The sequence below is a fragment of the Pristiophorus japonicus genome, chromosome 3 (assembly GCF_044704955.1).
Source record: "Pristiophorus japonicus isolate sPriJap1 chromosome 3, sPriJap1.hap1, whole genome shotgun sequence".
NCBI classification, from domain to species: Eukaryota; Metazoa; Chordata; class Chondrichthyes; family Pristiophoridae; genus Pristiophorus; species Pristiophorus japonicus.
The window spans coordinates 148,795,435-148,809,780 of record NC_091979.1 but is presented as its reverse complement, the minus strand read 5'-3'; the positions used below and the strand labels follow the sequence as shown (position 1 = coordinate 148,809,780).

Below are 14,346 nucleotides of genomic sequence, written 5' to 3'. Positions count from 1 at the left end.
ATTGCCTCCCTGGTGCAAGGGTCAAGGATGTCTCAGAGCGGCTGCAGTGCATTCTGGAGGGGTAGGGTGAACAGCCAGCTGTCGTGGTACATACAGGTACCAACAATATTGGTAAAAAACGGGATGAGGTCCTAAAGCTGAGTTTAGGGAGCTAGGAGTTAAATTTAAAAAGTAGGACCTCAGTGCCACGTGCTAGTCAGAGTAGGAATGGCATGATTGCTAAGATGAATACGTGACTTGACGAATGGTGCAGGAGGGAGGGATTCAAATTCCTGCGACATTGGAACTGGTTCTGGGGGAGGTGGGACCAGTACAAACCGGATGGTCTGCACCTGGGCAGGACCGGAACCAATGTCCTCAGGGGAGTGTTTGCTAGTGCTGTTGGGGAGGGGTTAAACTAATATGGCAGAGGGATGGGAACCTATGCAAGGAGACACAGGGAAATAAAATGGGGTCAGAAGCAAAAGATAGAAAGAAGAAAAGTAAAAGTGGAGGGCAGAGAAACCAAAGGCAAAAAGCAAAAAGGGCCACATTACAGCAAAATTGTAAAGGGACAAAGTGCGTTAAAAAGATAAGCCTGAAGGCTCTGTGCCTCAATGCAAGGAGTATTCAGAATAAGGTGGACGAATTAACTGTGCAGGCAGCTATTAACGAATATGATATAATTGAGAATACGGAGACATGGCTCCAGGGTGACCAAGGTTGGGAACTCAACATCCAGGGGTATTCAACATTCAGGAAGGATAGACAGAAAGGAAAAGAAGATGGGGTAGCATTGCTGGTTAAAGAGAAAGTTAACGCAATAGTAAGGAAGGACATTAGCTTGGATGATGTGGAATCTGTATGGGTAGAGCTGCGGAATACCAAAGGACAGAAAACACTCGGAGTTGTGTACAGACCACCAAACAATAGTACTGAGTCTGGGGACAGCATCAAACAAGAAATTAGGGATGCGTGCTATAAAGGTACAGCATTTATCATGGGCGACTAATCTACATATAGATTGGGCTAACCAAACTGGTAGCAATACGATGGAGGAGGATTTCCTGGAGTATATTAGGGATGGTTTTCTCGACCAATATGTCGAGGAACCAACTAGAGAGCTGGCCATCCTAGACTGGGTGATGTGTAATGAGAAGGGACTAATTAGCAATCTCGTGCGAGCCCCCTTGGGGAAGAGTGACCATAAAATGGAAGAATTATTTATTAAGATGGAGAGTGAAACTGTTAATTCAGAGACTAGGGGCCCAAGTTTCAGGCCGCGCCTAGAAAACCGCAGCCCCGACCGGGACGCCCGTTTTTCGCACCCGAAAGTGCGTCAAAAAATACCTTCAGATTCTCCGGCTCCCTGCAGGTCCTTTGGAGCTTGGCGTGGTGCAGCACGAGGTGTGGGGGGGCGGAGCCAGATCCCTGCGCTGAAATCACGCTACAGTGGGCGCGCATGTGCAGTAGCTCGAGGCGCCCGAAACTGTGTGGGAGGGGCCAAAGCACGCAGCCCCTAGCCCTGGCCGAATGGGCTCACTGGGGTAGCGAAGATCAGGCTGCACCTCCCTCGTCCAGCTCCTGCTCTGGCTCCAGCTTCCTCCTCTGTTCAGCTGGCTCTCTCAACCCCCACCCCCCCTCCCAACCCCCAGCTCCCGCTCTGTTGCCCGCTCCTCCCGCCCCCCCCCCCACCCCGCCCAGCTCCGGCTTCCCCCGGCCACTTTAACTCCGGTCCGCTCCCTCTTCCTTCGGCGGGGCCCGCCTGCCCGGCATCTTGCTGGGGGCGGGCCCCACCCGAAGTCTTGGGCCCGGCTTCTTCACGTCGGCCAGGCCCGTTCAGCCTCCTCCCTCTCCTAGCCTCTCTCTCTCTCTCTCTCTCTCTCTCTCTCTCTCCCTCCTTCTCCTCCTCCCCATCCTCCCCTCGCTGTCAGAAACACATAGACACCGACAGACAGACAGCCCGAGAGAGAGACAGAGAGACACATACTGGGGGGGCCCCATCCCAGCACGCTGTTGGAGGGCTCCCGGTGCTGCAGTCAGTGAGTAGAAAATTTTTTATTTCTTGATTTTTAAAAACATTTTTATCGGTTTTTTTTGATTAATTTATTGATGTATTTATCATTTATTATTGATGATGACTCTTTATTTGTAAAACTGAAGTGTGTAATGTTTGTAATGGGATTACGGAGACGTGGCTCCAGGATGAGCAGGGCTGGGAACTCAACATCCAGGGGTATTCAACATTCAGGAAGGATAGAATAAAAGGAAAAGGAGGTGGGGTAGCATTGCTGGTTAAGGAGGAGATTAAGGCAATAGTTAGGAAGGACATTAGCTTGGATGATGTGGAATCTATATGGGTAGAGCTGCAGAACACTAAAGGGCAAAAAACGTTAGTGGGAGTTGTGTACAGACCTCCGAACAGTAGTAGTGATGTTGGGGAGGGCATCAAACAGGAAATTAGGGGTGCGTGCAATAAAGGTGCAGCAGTTATAATGGGTGACTTTAATATGCACATAGATTGGGCTAACCAAACTGGAAGCAATACGGTGGAGGAGGATTTTCTGGAGTGCATAAGGGATGGTTTTTTAGACCAATATGTCGAGGAACCAACTAGGGGGGAGGCCATCTTAGACTGGGTGTTATGTAATGAGAAAGGATTAATTAGCAATCTCGTTGTGCGAGGCCCCTTGGGGAAGAGTGACCATAATATGGTGGAATTCTGCATTAGGATGGAGAATGAAACAGTTAATTCAGAGACCATGGTCCAGAACTTAAAGAAGGCTAACTTTGAAGGTATGAGGCGTGAATTGGCTGAGATGGATTGGCGAATGATACTTAAGGGGTTGACTGTGGATGGGCAATGGCAGACATTTAGAGACCGCATGGATGAACTACAACAATTGTACATTCCTGTCTGGCATAGAAATAAAAAAGGGAAGGTGGCTCAACCGTGGCTATCAAGGGAAATCAGGGATAGTATTAAAGCCAAGGAAGTGGCATACAAATTGGCCAGAAATAGCAGCGAACCTGGGGACTGGGAGAAATTTAGAACTCAGCAGAGGAGGACAAAGGGTTTGATTAGGGCAGGGAAAATGGAGTATGAGAAGAAGCTTGCAGGGAACATTAAGACGGATTGCAAAAGTTTCTATAGATATGTAAAGAGAAAAAGGTTAGTAAAGACAAACGTAGGTCCCCTGCAGTCAGAATCAGGGGAAGTCATAACGGGGAACAAAGAAATGGCGGACCAATTGAACAAGTACTTTGGTTCGGTATTCACGAAGGAGGACACGAACAACCTTCCGGTTATAAAAGGGGTCGGGGGGTCTAGTAAGGAGGAGGAACTGAGCGAAATCCTTATTAGCCGGGAAATTGTGTTGGGGAAATTGATGGGATTGAAGGCCGATAAATCCCCAGGGCCTGATGGACTGCATCCCAGAGTACTTAAGGAGGTGGCCTTGGAAATAGTGGATGCGTTGACAGTCATTTTCCAACATTCCATTGACTCTGGATCAGTTCCTATGGAGTGGAGGGTAGCCAATGTAACCCCACTTTTTAAAAAAGGAGGGAGAGAGAAAACAGGGAATTATAGACCGGTCAGCCTGACATCGGTAGTGGGTAAAATGATGGAATCAATTATTAAGGATGTCATAGCAGTGCATTTGGAAAGAGGTGACATGATAGGTCCAAGTCAGCATGGATTTGTGAAAGGGAAATCATGCTTGACAAATCTTCTGGAATTTTTTGAGGATGTTTCCAGTAGAGTGGATAAGGGAGAACCAGTTGATGTGGTATATTTGGACTTTCAGAAGGCGTTCGACAAGGTCCCACACAAGAGATTGATGTGCAAAGTTAGAGCACATGGGATTGGGGGTAGTGTACTGACATGGATTGAGAACTGGTTGTCAGACAGGAAGCAAAGAGTAGGAGTAAATGGGTACTTTTCAGAATGGCAGGCAGTGACTAGTGGGGTACCGCAAGGTTCTGTGCTGGGGCCCCAGCTGTTTACACTGTACATTAATGATTTAGATGAGGGAATTAAATGTAGTATCTCCAAATTTGCGGATGACACTAAGTTGGGTGGCAGTGTGAGCTGCGAGGAGGATGCTGTGAGGCTGCAGAGCGACTTGGATAGGTTAGGTGAGTGGGCAAATGCATGGCAGATGAAGTATAATGTGGATAAATGTGAGGTTATCCACTTTGGTGGTAAAAACAGAGAGACAGACTATTATCTGAATGGTGACAGATTAGGAAAAGGGGAGGTGCAAAGAGACCTGGGTGTCATGGTACATCAGTCATTGAAGGTTGGCATGCAGGTGCAGCAGGCGGTTAAGAAAGCAAATGGCATGTTGGCCTTCATAGCAAGGGGATTTGAGTACAGGGGCAGGGAGGTGTTGCTACAGTTGTACAGGGCATTGGTGAGGCCACACCTGGAGTATTGTGTACAGTTTTGGTCTCCTAACTTGAGGAAGGACATTCTTGCTATTGAGGGAGTGCAGCGAAGGTTCACCAGACTGATTCCCGGGATGGCGGGACTGACCTATCAAGAAAGACTGGATCAACTGGGCTTGTATTCACTGGAGTTCAGAAGAATGAGGGGGGACCTCATAGAAACATATAAAATTCTGACGGTGTTAGACAGGTTAGATGCAGGAAGAATGTTCCCAATGTTGGGGAAGACCAGAACCAGGGGTCACAGTCTAAGGATAAGGGGTAAGCCATTTAGGACCGAGATGCGGAGGAACTTCTTCACCCAGAGAGTGGTGAACCTGTGGAATTCTCTACCACAGAAAGTTGTTGAGGCCAATTCACTAAATATATTCAAAAAGGAGTTAGATGAGGTCCTTACTGCTAGGGGGATCAAGGGGTATGGCGAGAAAGCAGGAATGGGGTACTGAAGTTGAATGTTCAGCCATGAACTCATTGAATGGCGGTGCAGGCTAGAAGGGCCGAATGGCCTACTCCTGCACCTATTTTCTATGTTTCTATGTTTCTATGTAAACTTCCCTCCCCGTCCCCGTTCCCTATGCCTGATTTGTAACCTACGCCTGATTTTCTAAGTGTAGGCAAGGTTTTTCTGAGCGTACAAAAATCTGCACTTATTCCATTCTAAGTTAGTTTGGAGTAAGTTTTCACTGCCTAAACTTTCAAAATGGGCGTAAGTGGCCGGACACGCCCCCTTTTGGAAAAAAAAATCTGTTCCAAACTGAAACTGTTCTAACTGACTAGAACTGGAGCAAACTAAATGCCGAGAATTGCAATTTCTAAGATACTCCATTCTAAACCAGTTGCTCCAAAAAAACAGGAGCAACTCAGGCCGAAATTTGGCCCCTAGAATCCTGAACTTAAGGAAAGGTAACTTCGATGGTATGAGACGTGAATTGGCTAGAATAGACTGGCGAATGATACTTAAACGGTTGACAGTGGATATGCAATGGCAAACATTTAAAGATCAGATGGATGAACTTCAGCAATTGTACATCCCTGTCTGGAGCAAAAATAAAATGGGGAAGGTGGCTCAACATTGGCTAACAAGGGAAATTAGGGATAGTGTTAAATCCAAGGAAGAGGCATATAAATTGGCCAGAAAAATCAGCAAACCTGAGGACTGGGAGAAATTTATAACTCAGCAGAAGAGGACAAAAGGTTTAATTAGGAGGGGGAAAATAGAGTATGAGAGGAAGCTTGCTGGGAACATAAAAACTGTCTGCAAAAGCCTCTATGGATATGTGAGGAGAAAAAGATTAGTGAAGACAAACGTAGGTCCCTTGCAGTCAGAATCAGCTGAATTTATAATGGGGAACAAAGAAATGGCAGACCAATTGAACAAATACTTTGGTTCTGTCTTCACGAAGGAAGACACAAGTAACCTTCCGTAAATACTAGGCGACCGAGGGTCTAATGAGAAGGAGGAACTGAAGGAAATCCTTATTAGTCAGGAAATTCTGTTAGGGAAATTGACGGGATTGAAGACCGATAAATCCTCAGGGCCTGATAGTCTGCATCCTAGAGTACTTGAGGAAGTGGCCCTAGAAATAGTGGATGCATTGGTGGTGATTTTCCAACAGTCTATTGACTTTGGATCAGTTCCTATGGACTGGAGGGTAGCTAATGTAACACCACTTTTTTAAAAAGGAGGGAGAGAGCTAACGGGGAATTATAGACCGGTTAGCCTGACCTCAGCAGTGGGCAAAATGTTGGAATCAGTTATTAAAGATGAAATAGCAGCACATTTGGAAAGCAGTGACAGGATCGGTCCAAGTCAGCAGGGATTTATGAAAGGGAAATCATGCTTGACAAGTCTTCTAGAGTTTTTGTGGATGTAACGAGTAGAGTGGACAAGGGAAAACCAGTGGATGTGGTGTATTTGGACTTTCAAATGGCTTTTGACAAGGTCCCACACAAGAGATTAGTGTGCATAATCAAAGCACATGGTACTGGGGGTAATGTATTGATGTGGATAGAGAACTGGTTGGCAGACTGGAAGCAGAGAGTGGGGATAAACGGGTCCTTCTCAATGGCAGGCAGTGACGAGTGGGGTACCGCAGGGCTCAGTGCTGGGACCCCTAGCTCTTTACAATATATATCAATGATTTAGATGAAGGAATTGAGTGTAATATCTCCAAGTTTGTCGATGACACTAAGCTGGGTGGTGGTGTGAGCTGTGAGGAGGATGCTAAGATGTTGCAGGGTAACTTGGACAGGCTAGGTGAGTGGGCAAATGCATGGCAGATGCACTATAATGTGGATAAATGTGAGGTTATCTACTTTGTTGGCAAAAATATGAAGGGAGAATATTATCTGAATGGCGGCAGATTAGGAAAAGGGTAGGTGCAACGGGACCTGGGTGTCATGGTACATCAGTCATTGAAAGTTGGCATGCAGATACAGCAGGCGGTGAACAAGACAACTGGCATATTGGCCTTCATAGCTAGGGGATTTGAGTATAGGAGCAGGGAAGTCTTAATGCAGTTGTACAGGGCCTTGGTGAGGCCTCACCTGGAATATTTTTTCAGTTTTGGTCTCCTAATCTGAGGAAGGACGTTCTTGCTATTGAGGGAGAGCAGCGAAGGTTCACCAGACTGAGGGATGGCAGGACTGACATATGAGGAGAGACTGGATTGACTGGGCCTGTATTCACTGGAGTTTAGAAGAATGAGAGGGGATCTCATAGAAACGTTTAAAATTCTGAGGGAATGGACAGGTTAGATGCAAGAAGAATGTTCCCGATGACTCCGAATCAGGGGACACCGCTTTAGGATAAGGGGTCGGCCATTTAGGAACGAGATGAGGAGAAACTTCTTTACACAGAGTTGTTAACCCGTGTAATTCTCTGCTGTAGAGAGTTGCTGATGCTAGTTCGTTAGATATATTCAAGACAAAGTTAGATATGGCCCTGACGGCTAAAGGGATCAAGGGGTATGGAGAGAAAGCAGGAAAGGGGTACTGAGGTGATCAACCATGATCTTATTGAATGGTGGTGTAGGTTCGAAGGGCCGAATGGCCTACTCCTGCACCTATTTTCTATGTTTCTATGCAACAATTATTCGGCCTCACCTGTAGTATTGTGTCTGATTCTGGCACCGCACTTTAGGAAGGATGTGAAGGCCTTGGAGAGGCTATGGAAAAGATCTACAAGAATGGTTCCAGGAATGAGGGACTTCAGTTATATGGATAGGCTGGAGAAGCTGGGGTTGTTCTCCTTAGAGCAGATTTTAATGAGATGGGAACCTTTGCAGGGAGACAGAGGGAAATAAAAGAGAGACAGAGGCAAAAGATAGAAAGGAGAATAGTAAAAGTGGATGGTAGAGAAACCCAAGGCAAAAAACAAAAAGGGCCACATTACAACAAAATTCTAAAGGGGCAAAGTGTGTTAAAAAGACAAGGCTGAAGGCTCTGTGCCTCAATGCGAGGAGTATTCGGAATAAGGTGGACGAATTAACTGCGCAGATAGCAGTTAATGGATAGGATGTAATTGGCATCACGGAGACATGGCTCCAGGGTGACCAAGGCTGGGAACTCAACATCCAGGGGTGTTCAACATTTAGGAAGGATAGACAGAAAGGAAAAGGAGGCGGGGTGGCGTTGCTGGTTAAAGAGGAAATTAATGCAATGGTAAGGAAGGACATTGGCTTGGATGATGTCGAATCGGTATGGGTGGAGCTACGGAATACCAAAGGGCAGAAAACGCTGGTGGGAGTTGTGTACAGGCCATCAAACAGTAGTAGTGAGGTTGGGGACAGCATCAAACAAGAAATAAGGGATGTGTGCAATAAAAGTACAGCCGTTATCATGGGCGACTTTAATTTACATATAGATTGGGCCAACCAAACTGATAGCAATGCGGTGGAGGAAGATTTCCTGGAGTGTATCAGGGATGGTTTTCTTGACCAATATGTCGAGGAACCAACTAGAGAGCTGGCCATCCTAGACTGGGTGATGTGTAATGAGAAGGGACTAATTAGCAATCTTCCCTTGGGGAAGAGTGACCATAATATGGTAGAATTCTTTATTAAGATGCAGAGTGACACACTTAATTCAGAAACTCGGGTCCTGAACTTAAGCAAAGCTAATTTCGACGGCATGAGGCGTGAATTGGCTAGAATAGACTGGCAAATGATACTTAAAGGGTTGACGGTGGATAGGCAATGGCAAACATTTATAGATCACATGGATGAACTTCAACAGTTGTACATCCCTGTTGGGAGTAAAAGTAAAACAGGGAAGGTGGTTCAACCGTGGCTAACAAGGGAAATTCAGGATAGTGTTAAATCCAAGGAAGAGGCATAAAAATTGGTCAGAAAAAGCAGCAAATCTGAGGACTGGGTGAAATTTAGAATTCTACAGAGGACGACAAAAGGGTTGAATTTGGAGGGGGAAATAGAGTACGAGAGGAAACTTGCTGGGAACATAAAAACTGACTGCAAAAGCTTCTTTTGATATGTGAAGAGAAAAAGATTAGTGAAGACAAACGTAGGTCACTTGCAGTCGGACTCAGGTGAATTTATAATGGGGAACAAAGAAATGGCAGACCCATTGAACAAATACTTTGGTTCTGTCTTCATGAAGGAAGACACAAATAACCTTCCGGGTATACTAGGGGACCGAGGGTCTAGTGAGAAGGAGGAACTGAAGGATATCCTTATTAGGCAGCAAATTGTGTTGGGGAAATTGATGGGATTGGAGGCCGATAAATCCCGGGTACCTGATTGTCTGCATCTCAAAGTTCTTAAGGAAGTGGCCCTAGAAATAGTGGATGCATTGGTGATCATTTTCCAATAGTCTATCGACTCTGGATCAGTTCCTATGGACTGGAGGGTAGCTAATGTAACACCACTTTTTAAAAAAGGAGGGAGAGAGAAAATGGGTAATTTTAGACCGCTTAGCCTGACATTAGTAGTGGGGAAAATGTTGGAATCAATTATTAAGGATGAAATAGCAGCACATTTGGAAAATAGTGACAGGATCGGTCCAAGTCAGCAGGAATTTATGAAAGGGAAATTTTGCTTGACAAATCTTCTGTAATTTTTTGAGGATGTAACTAATAGTCGACAAGGGAGAACCAGTGGATGTGTTGTATTTGGACTTTCAAAAGGCCTTTGACAAGGTCCCACATAAGAGATTGGTGTGCAAAATCAAAGCACATGGTATTGGGGGTAATGTACTGGTGTGGATAGAGAATTGGTTGGCAGACAGGAAGCAGAGAGTCAGGATAAATGGGTCCTTTTCGGAATTGGAGCCAGTGATTAGTGGAGTGCCACAGGGCTCAGTGCTGGGACCCCAGCTCTTTACAATATAGATTAATGATTTAGATGAAGGAATTGAGTGTAATATCTCTAAGTTTGCAGATGATACTCAACTGGGTGGTGGTGTGAGCTGTGAGGAGGATGCTAAGAGGCTGCAGAGTGATTTGGACAGGTTAGATGAGTGGGCAAATGCATGGCAGATGCTGTATAATGTAGATAAATGTGAGGTTATCCACTTTGCTGGCAAAAACACAAAGGCAGAATATTATCTGAATGGCGGCAGATTAGAAAAGGGGAGGTGCAACGAGACCTGGGTGCCATGGTTCATCAGTCATTGAAAGTTGGCATGCAGGTACAGCAGGCGGTGAAGAAGGCAAATGGTATGTTGGACTTCATAGCTAGGGGATTTGAGTATAGGAGCAGGGAGGTCTTACTGCAATTGTACAGGGCCTTGGTGAGGCCTCACCTGGAATATTGTGTTCAGTTTTGGTCTCCTAATCTGATGAAGGGCATTCTTGCTATTGAGGGAGTGCAGCAAAGGTTCACCAGACTGATTCCAGGGATGGCTGGACTGACATATGAGGAGAGACTGGATCAACTGGGACTTTATACACTGGAGTTTAGAAGAATGAGAGGGGATCTCATAGATATGTAAAAGATTCTGACGAGATGGGACAGGTTAGATGCAGGAAGAATGTTCCCGATGTTGGGGAAGTCAGAGGAAATGTATTAGCATGGATAGAGAGTTGGCTGGCTAACAGAAAGCAGAGAGTCGGGATAAATGGGTCCTTATCGGGTTGGAAAATGGTGGTTAGTGGTGTGCCACAGGGATCGGTGCTGGGACCACAACTGTTTACAATATACATCGATGACCTGGAAGAGGGGACAGAGTGTAGTGTAACAAAATTTGCAGATGACACAAAGATTAGTGGGAAAGTGGGTTGTGTAGAGTACACAGAGATGCTGCAAAGAGATTTAGATAGGTTAAGCGAATGGGCTAAGGTTTGGCAGATGGAATACAATGCCGAAAAATGTGAGGTCACCCACCTTGGGGGAAAAAAAACAGGAAAAGGGAATATTATTTGAATGGGGAGAAATTACAAGATGCTGCGGTGCAGAGGGACCTGGGGGTCCTTGTGCATGAAACTCTTTTGAGTTTACCTGCAAAAACATTAACATTAAACTGTGCCACCCAACCTGGGTGACACACCAGACATTTACAAGGCCCTTTTTTTCCTTTTTTTGGTTTTTTTTTTTGTGTTTTTTGTTTTTTTTTTGTGTTTTTTTTTGGGCACTAAAATCACAATTTCTCCGGTGCCCCCTATAAAAGGGAAGGGGACACTAAAAGCACCGGCAATTAAAACAAATTAAACTTTAAAACGTAAAATCAAATTAAAATTTGGTTGCCGGGCGTGATGATGCACTCCAGTCCCTCCGGTGCCCACCTCTTGCGGAAGGCCGCGAGCGTACCGGTGGACACCGCGTGCTCCATCTCCAAGGACACCCTGGACCGGATGTAAGAGCGGAAGAGAGGCAGGCAGTCAGGTTGAACGACCCCCTCGACCGCCCGCTGCCTGGACCGGCTGATGGCACCCTTGGCCGTGCCCAGGAGCAGTCCTACGAGGAGGCCTTCGGACCTACCCGCTCCCCTCCGCACAGGGTGCCCAAAGATCAGGAGGGTGGGACTGAAGTGCAGCCAGAATTTCAGGAGCAGCCCCTTCAAATAATGGAACAGGGGCTGCAACCTCGTGCACTTAATAAAAACATGGAACACGGACTCCTCCAGACCGCAGAAATTGCAGGCGGCCTGGGAGTCCGTGAACCGGCTTAAAAATTTGTTGCACGGCACTGCTCCGTGCACCACCCTCCAGGCCAAGTCCCCGATGAATAGTGGGAGGACCCCTGCGTAGAGTGCCCTCCATCGGGGACCCCCGCCTCCTCCGGACGGCAAGATGGTATGCCATGGCGTGTCCGGACGGCCGGCGAGGATGGCAAAGTTGAGGGTGTGCAGGAGCAGCCCGTACAGGAAACCCCTCCGCACGGAACTGAAAGGCACGGAGGGGATTTCCCCGAGGCGGCTCAAGTTGTGAGGCGCCGGCCCCCGAGGGAGGTTCCGGGGTTTGGCGCCGATGAGGAATTCCGTCCGGACGGGGGTCAGTTCGGACGGGATCTCCCCACGTGCTTGAGCCTCCTCGATGCACCTAACGGAGTCAGGGCCCAGAGCTGTTTTTAGCGACTCGATGGCATCGGCCGCGTGGCGGACGTTGGCAGAGTTTAGGCGCTGCGCCAGCGTGTTTGGCGCCATCCAGCCCGCTCCTCCGCCATCGAGCAGGTCCCTGACCCTGGTCACCTCACCAGCCACAGCCCTCTCTTCCGACTGCCACATGAAACCTCGGCCGTGGAGGTACGGATTCCCGAGCAGCGGCTCCTGCAGGACGGCCGCCACTCCAGCCGGCGGAGAGCTGCGCTTGGTGGAGACTTTGTTCCAGACCCTGATGAGTTCCCTGTAAAAGACAGGCAGCTCCCGGAGGGCGGTCCTGGCACCCCCCAAGTTCACAAACAGGAGCTGCGTGTCATAATTGAGGTCGCGCTGCTGGCGGAAGAAATACCTCGCCAGAGCGCACCACCTAGGAGGGGGGCTCGACGTAAAGGTATCTCTGCAGGGTCTGAAGACGGAAAGTCGCGAGCTGGGCGCTGACGCACACCAACGACTGACCGCCCTCCTCAAGCGGGAGACTCAAGACCGCGGCAGAGACCCAGTGCTTCCTGTTGTTCCAGAAGAAGTCCACCAGCTTCTTCTGTATCTTGGCGACAAACGCAGGGGGAGGGGTCAAAGTGACCAGCCGGTACCACAACATTGCGGCCACCAGCTGGTTTATGACTAGCGCTCGACCCCTGTAGGACAGCACTCGGAGCAGTCCTGTCCAGCGCCCTAGGCGAGCGGCGACCTTGGCCTCCAGCTCCTGCCAGTTCGCCAGCCAGGCTCCCTCGTCGGGGCTAAGGTAGACTCCCAGATAGAGGAGATGGGTCGTGCTCCAGGCAAAAGGTCCTTGTGCATGAATCCCAAAAAGTTAGTTTGCAGGTGCAGCAGGTAATCAGGAAGGCGAATGGAATGTTGGCCTTCATTGCGAGAGGGATGGAGTACAAAAGCAGGGAGGTCCTGCTGCAACTGTACAGGGTATTGGTGAGGCCGCACCTGGAGTACTGCGTGCAGTTTTGGTTACCTTACTTAAGGAAGGATATACTAGCTTTGGAGTGGGTACAGAGATGATTCACTAGCCTGATTCCGGAGCTGAGAGGGTGACCTTACGATGATAGATTGAGTAGACTGGGTCTTTATTCGTTGGAGTTCAGAAGGATGAGAGGCGATCTTCTAGAAACATTTAAAATAATGAAAGGGATAGACAAGATAGAGACAGAGAGTTTGTTTCCACTGGTCGGGGAGACTAGAACTAGAGGGCACAGCCTCAAAATACGGGGGAGCCAATTTAAAACCGAGTTGAGAAGGAATTTCTTCTCCCAGAGGGTTGTGAATCTGTGGAATTCTCTGCCCAAGGAAGCAGTTGAGGCTAGCTCATTGAATGTATTCAAATCACAGATAGATAGATTTTTAACCAATAAGGGAATTAAGGGTTATGGGGAGCGGGCGGGTAAGTGGAACTGAGTCCACGGCCAGATCAGCCATGATCTTGTTGAATGGCGGAGCAGGCTCGAGGGGCTAGATGGCCTATTCCTGTTCCTAATTCTTATGTTCTTATGTTCTTAAAACCAGGGGACACAGTCTAAAGTACGGAGTAGGCCATTTAGGACTGAGCTGAGGAGAAACTTCTTCACTCAGAGCGTTGTTAACATGTGGAATTCCCTGCCGCAGAGAGTTGTTGATGACAGTTCATTGGATATATTCAAGAGGGAGTTAGATGTGGCCCTTATGGCTATAGGGATCAAGGGGTAATGAGAGAAAGCAGGAAAGGGGTACTGAGGTGAATGATAAGCCATGATCTTATTGAATGGTGGTGCAGGCTCGAAGGACCGAATGCCCTACTCCTGCACCTATTTTCTATGTTTCTATGTTTTCAAAATCATGAGGGATCTGGACAGAGTAGTTAGAGAGACACTGTTACATTGGCAGAAGGGTCGAGAACCAATGGACACAGATTTAAGGTGATTGTCGAAAGAACCAAAGGTGACGTAAAAATTTTTTTTTTTACACAGTGAGTGGTTAAGAGCTGGAATGCACTGCATGAAAGGGTCATGGAGGCATACTCAATCATGGTTTTCAAAAGGGAACAGGGTAAGTACCTAAACGTGAAAGAAAAAAAATTGCGGGGCTGAGCGGAGTGGGCAGGGGAGTGGGACTAGCTGAGATGCTCTTGCAGAGAGCCGGCACGGGCTCGAATGTCCAAATGGCCTTTGTTCCTCCTGTAATCATTCTATGATTCTGTGATCATCAAGAAAGACTATTACTTAGCCTTAGGCCTTAAAATTTTCTTCCTGTGATTTTTTTCCTACCTCACTAATACGGAGTTGAATCAGATGAGCTGGTCTGTCATCTTGGTTTCAGATCATTCAAGTGCTACAGATACTGAGAAGTCTTTTTATGTTTTGTTTAATGTATGGAAAT

General features: G+C 47.4%; 1 long non-coding RNA gene across 1 annotated transcript in view; it reads left to right on the top strand.

The window, feature by feature from the left end:
* Positions 1-2,004: 2,004 nt before the first annotated feature.
* LOC139258971 (uncharacterized) overlaps positions 2,005-14,346 on the top strand; it is a 29,102-nt gene continuing 16,760 nt past the window's right edge. The window contains exons 1-2 of the long non-coding RNA XR_011592382.1: positions 2,005-2,021; positions 13,938-14,016. This is a non-coding gene — a long non-coding RNA (uncharacterized lncRNA). The remainder of the gene's footprint in view (positions 2,022-13,937; positions 14,017-14,346) is intronic.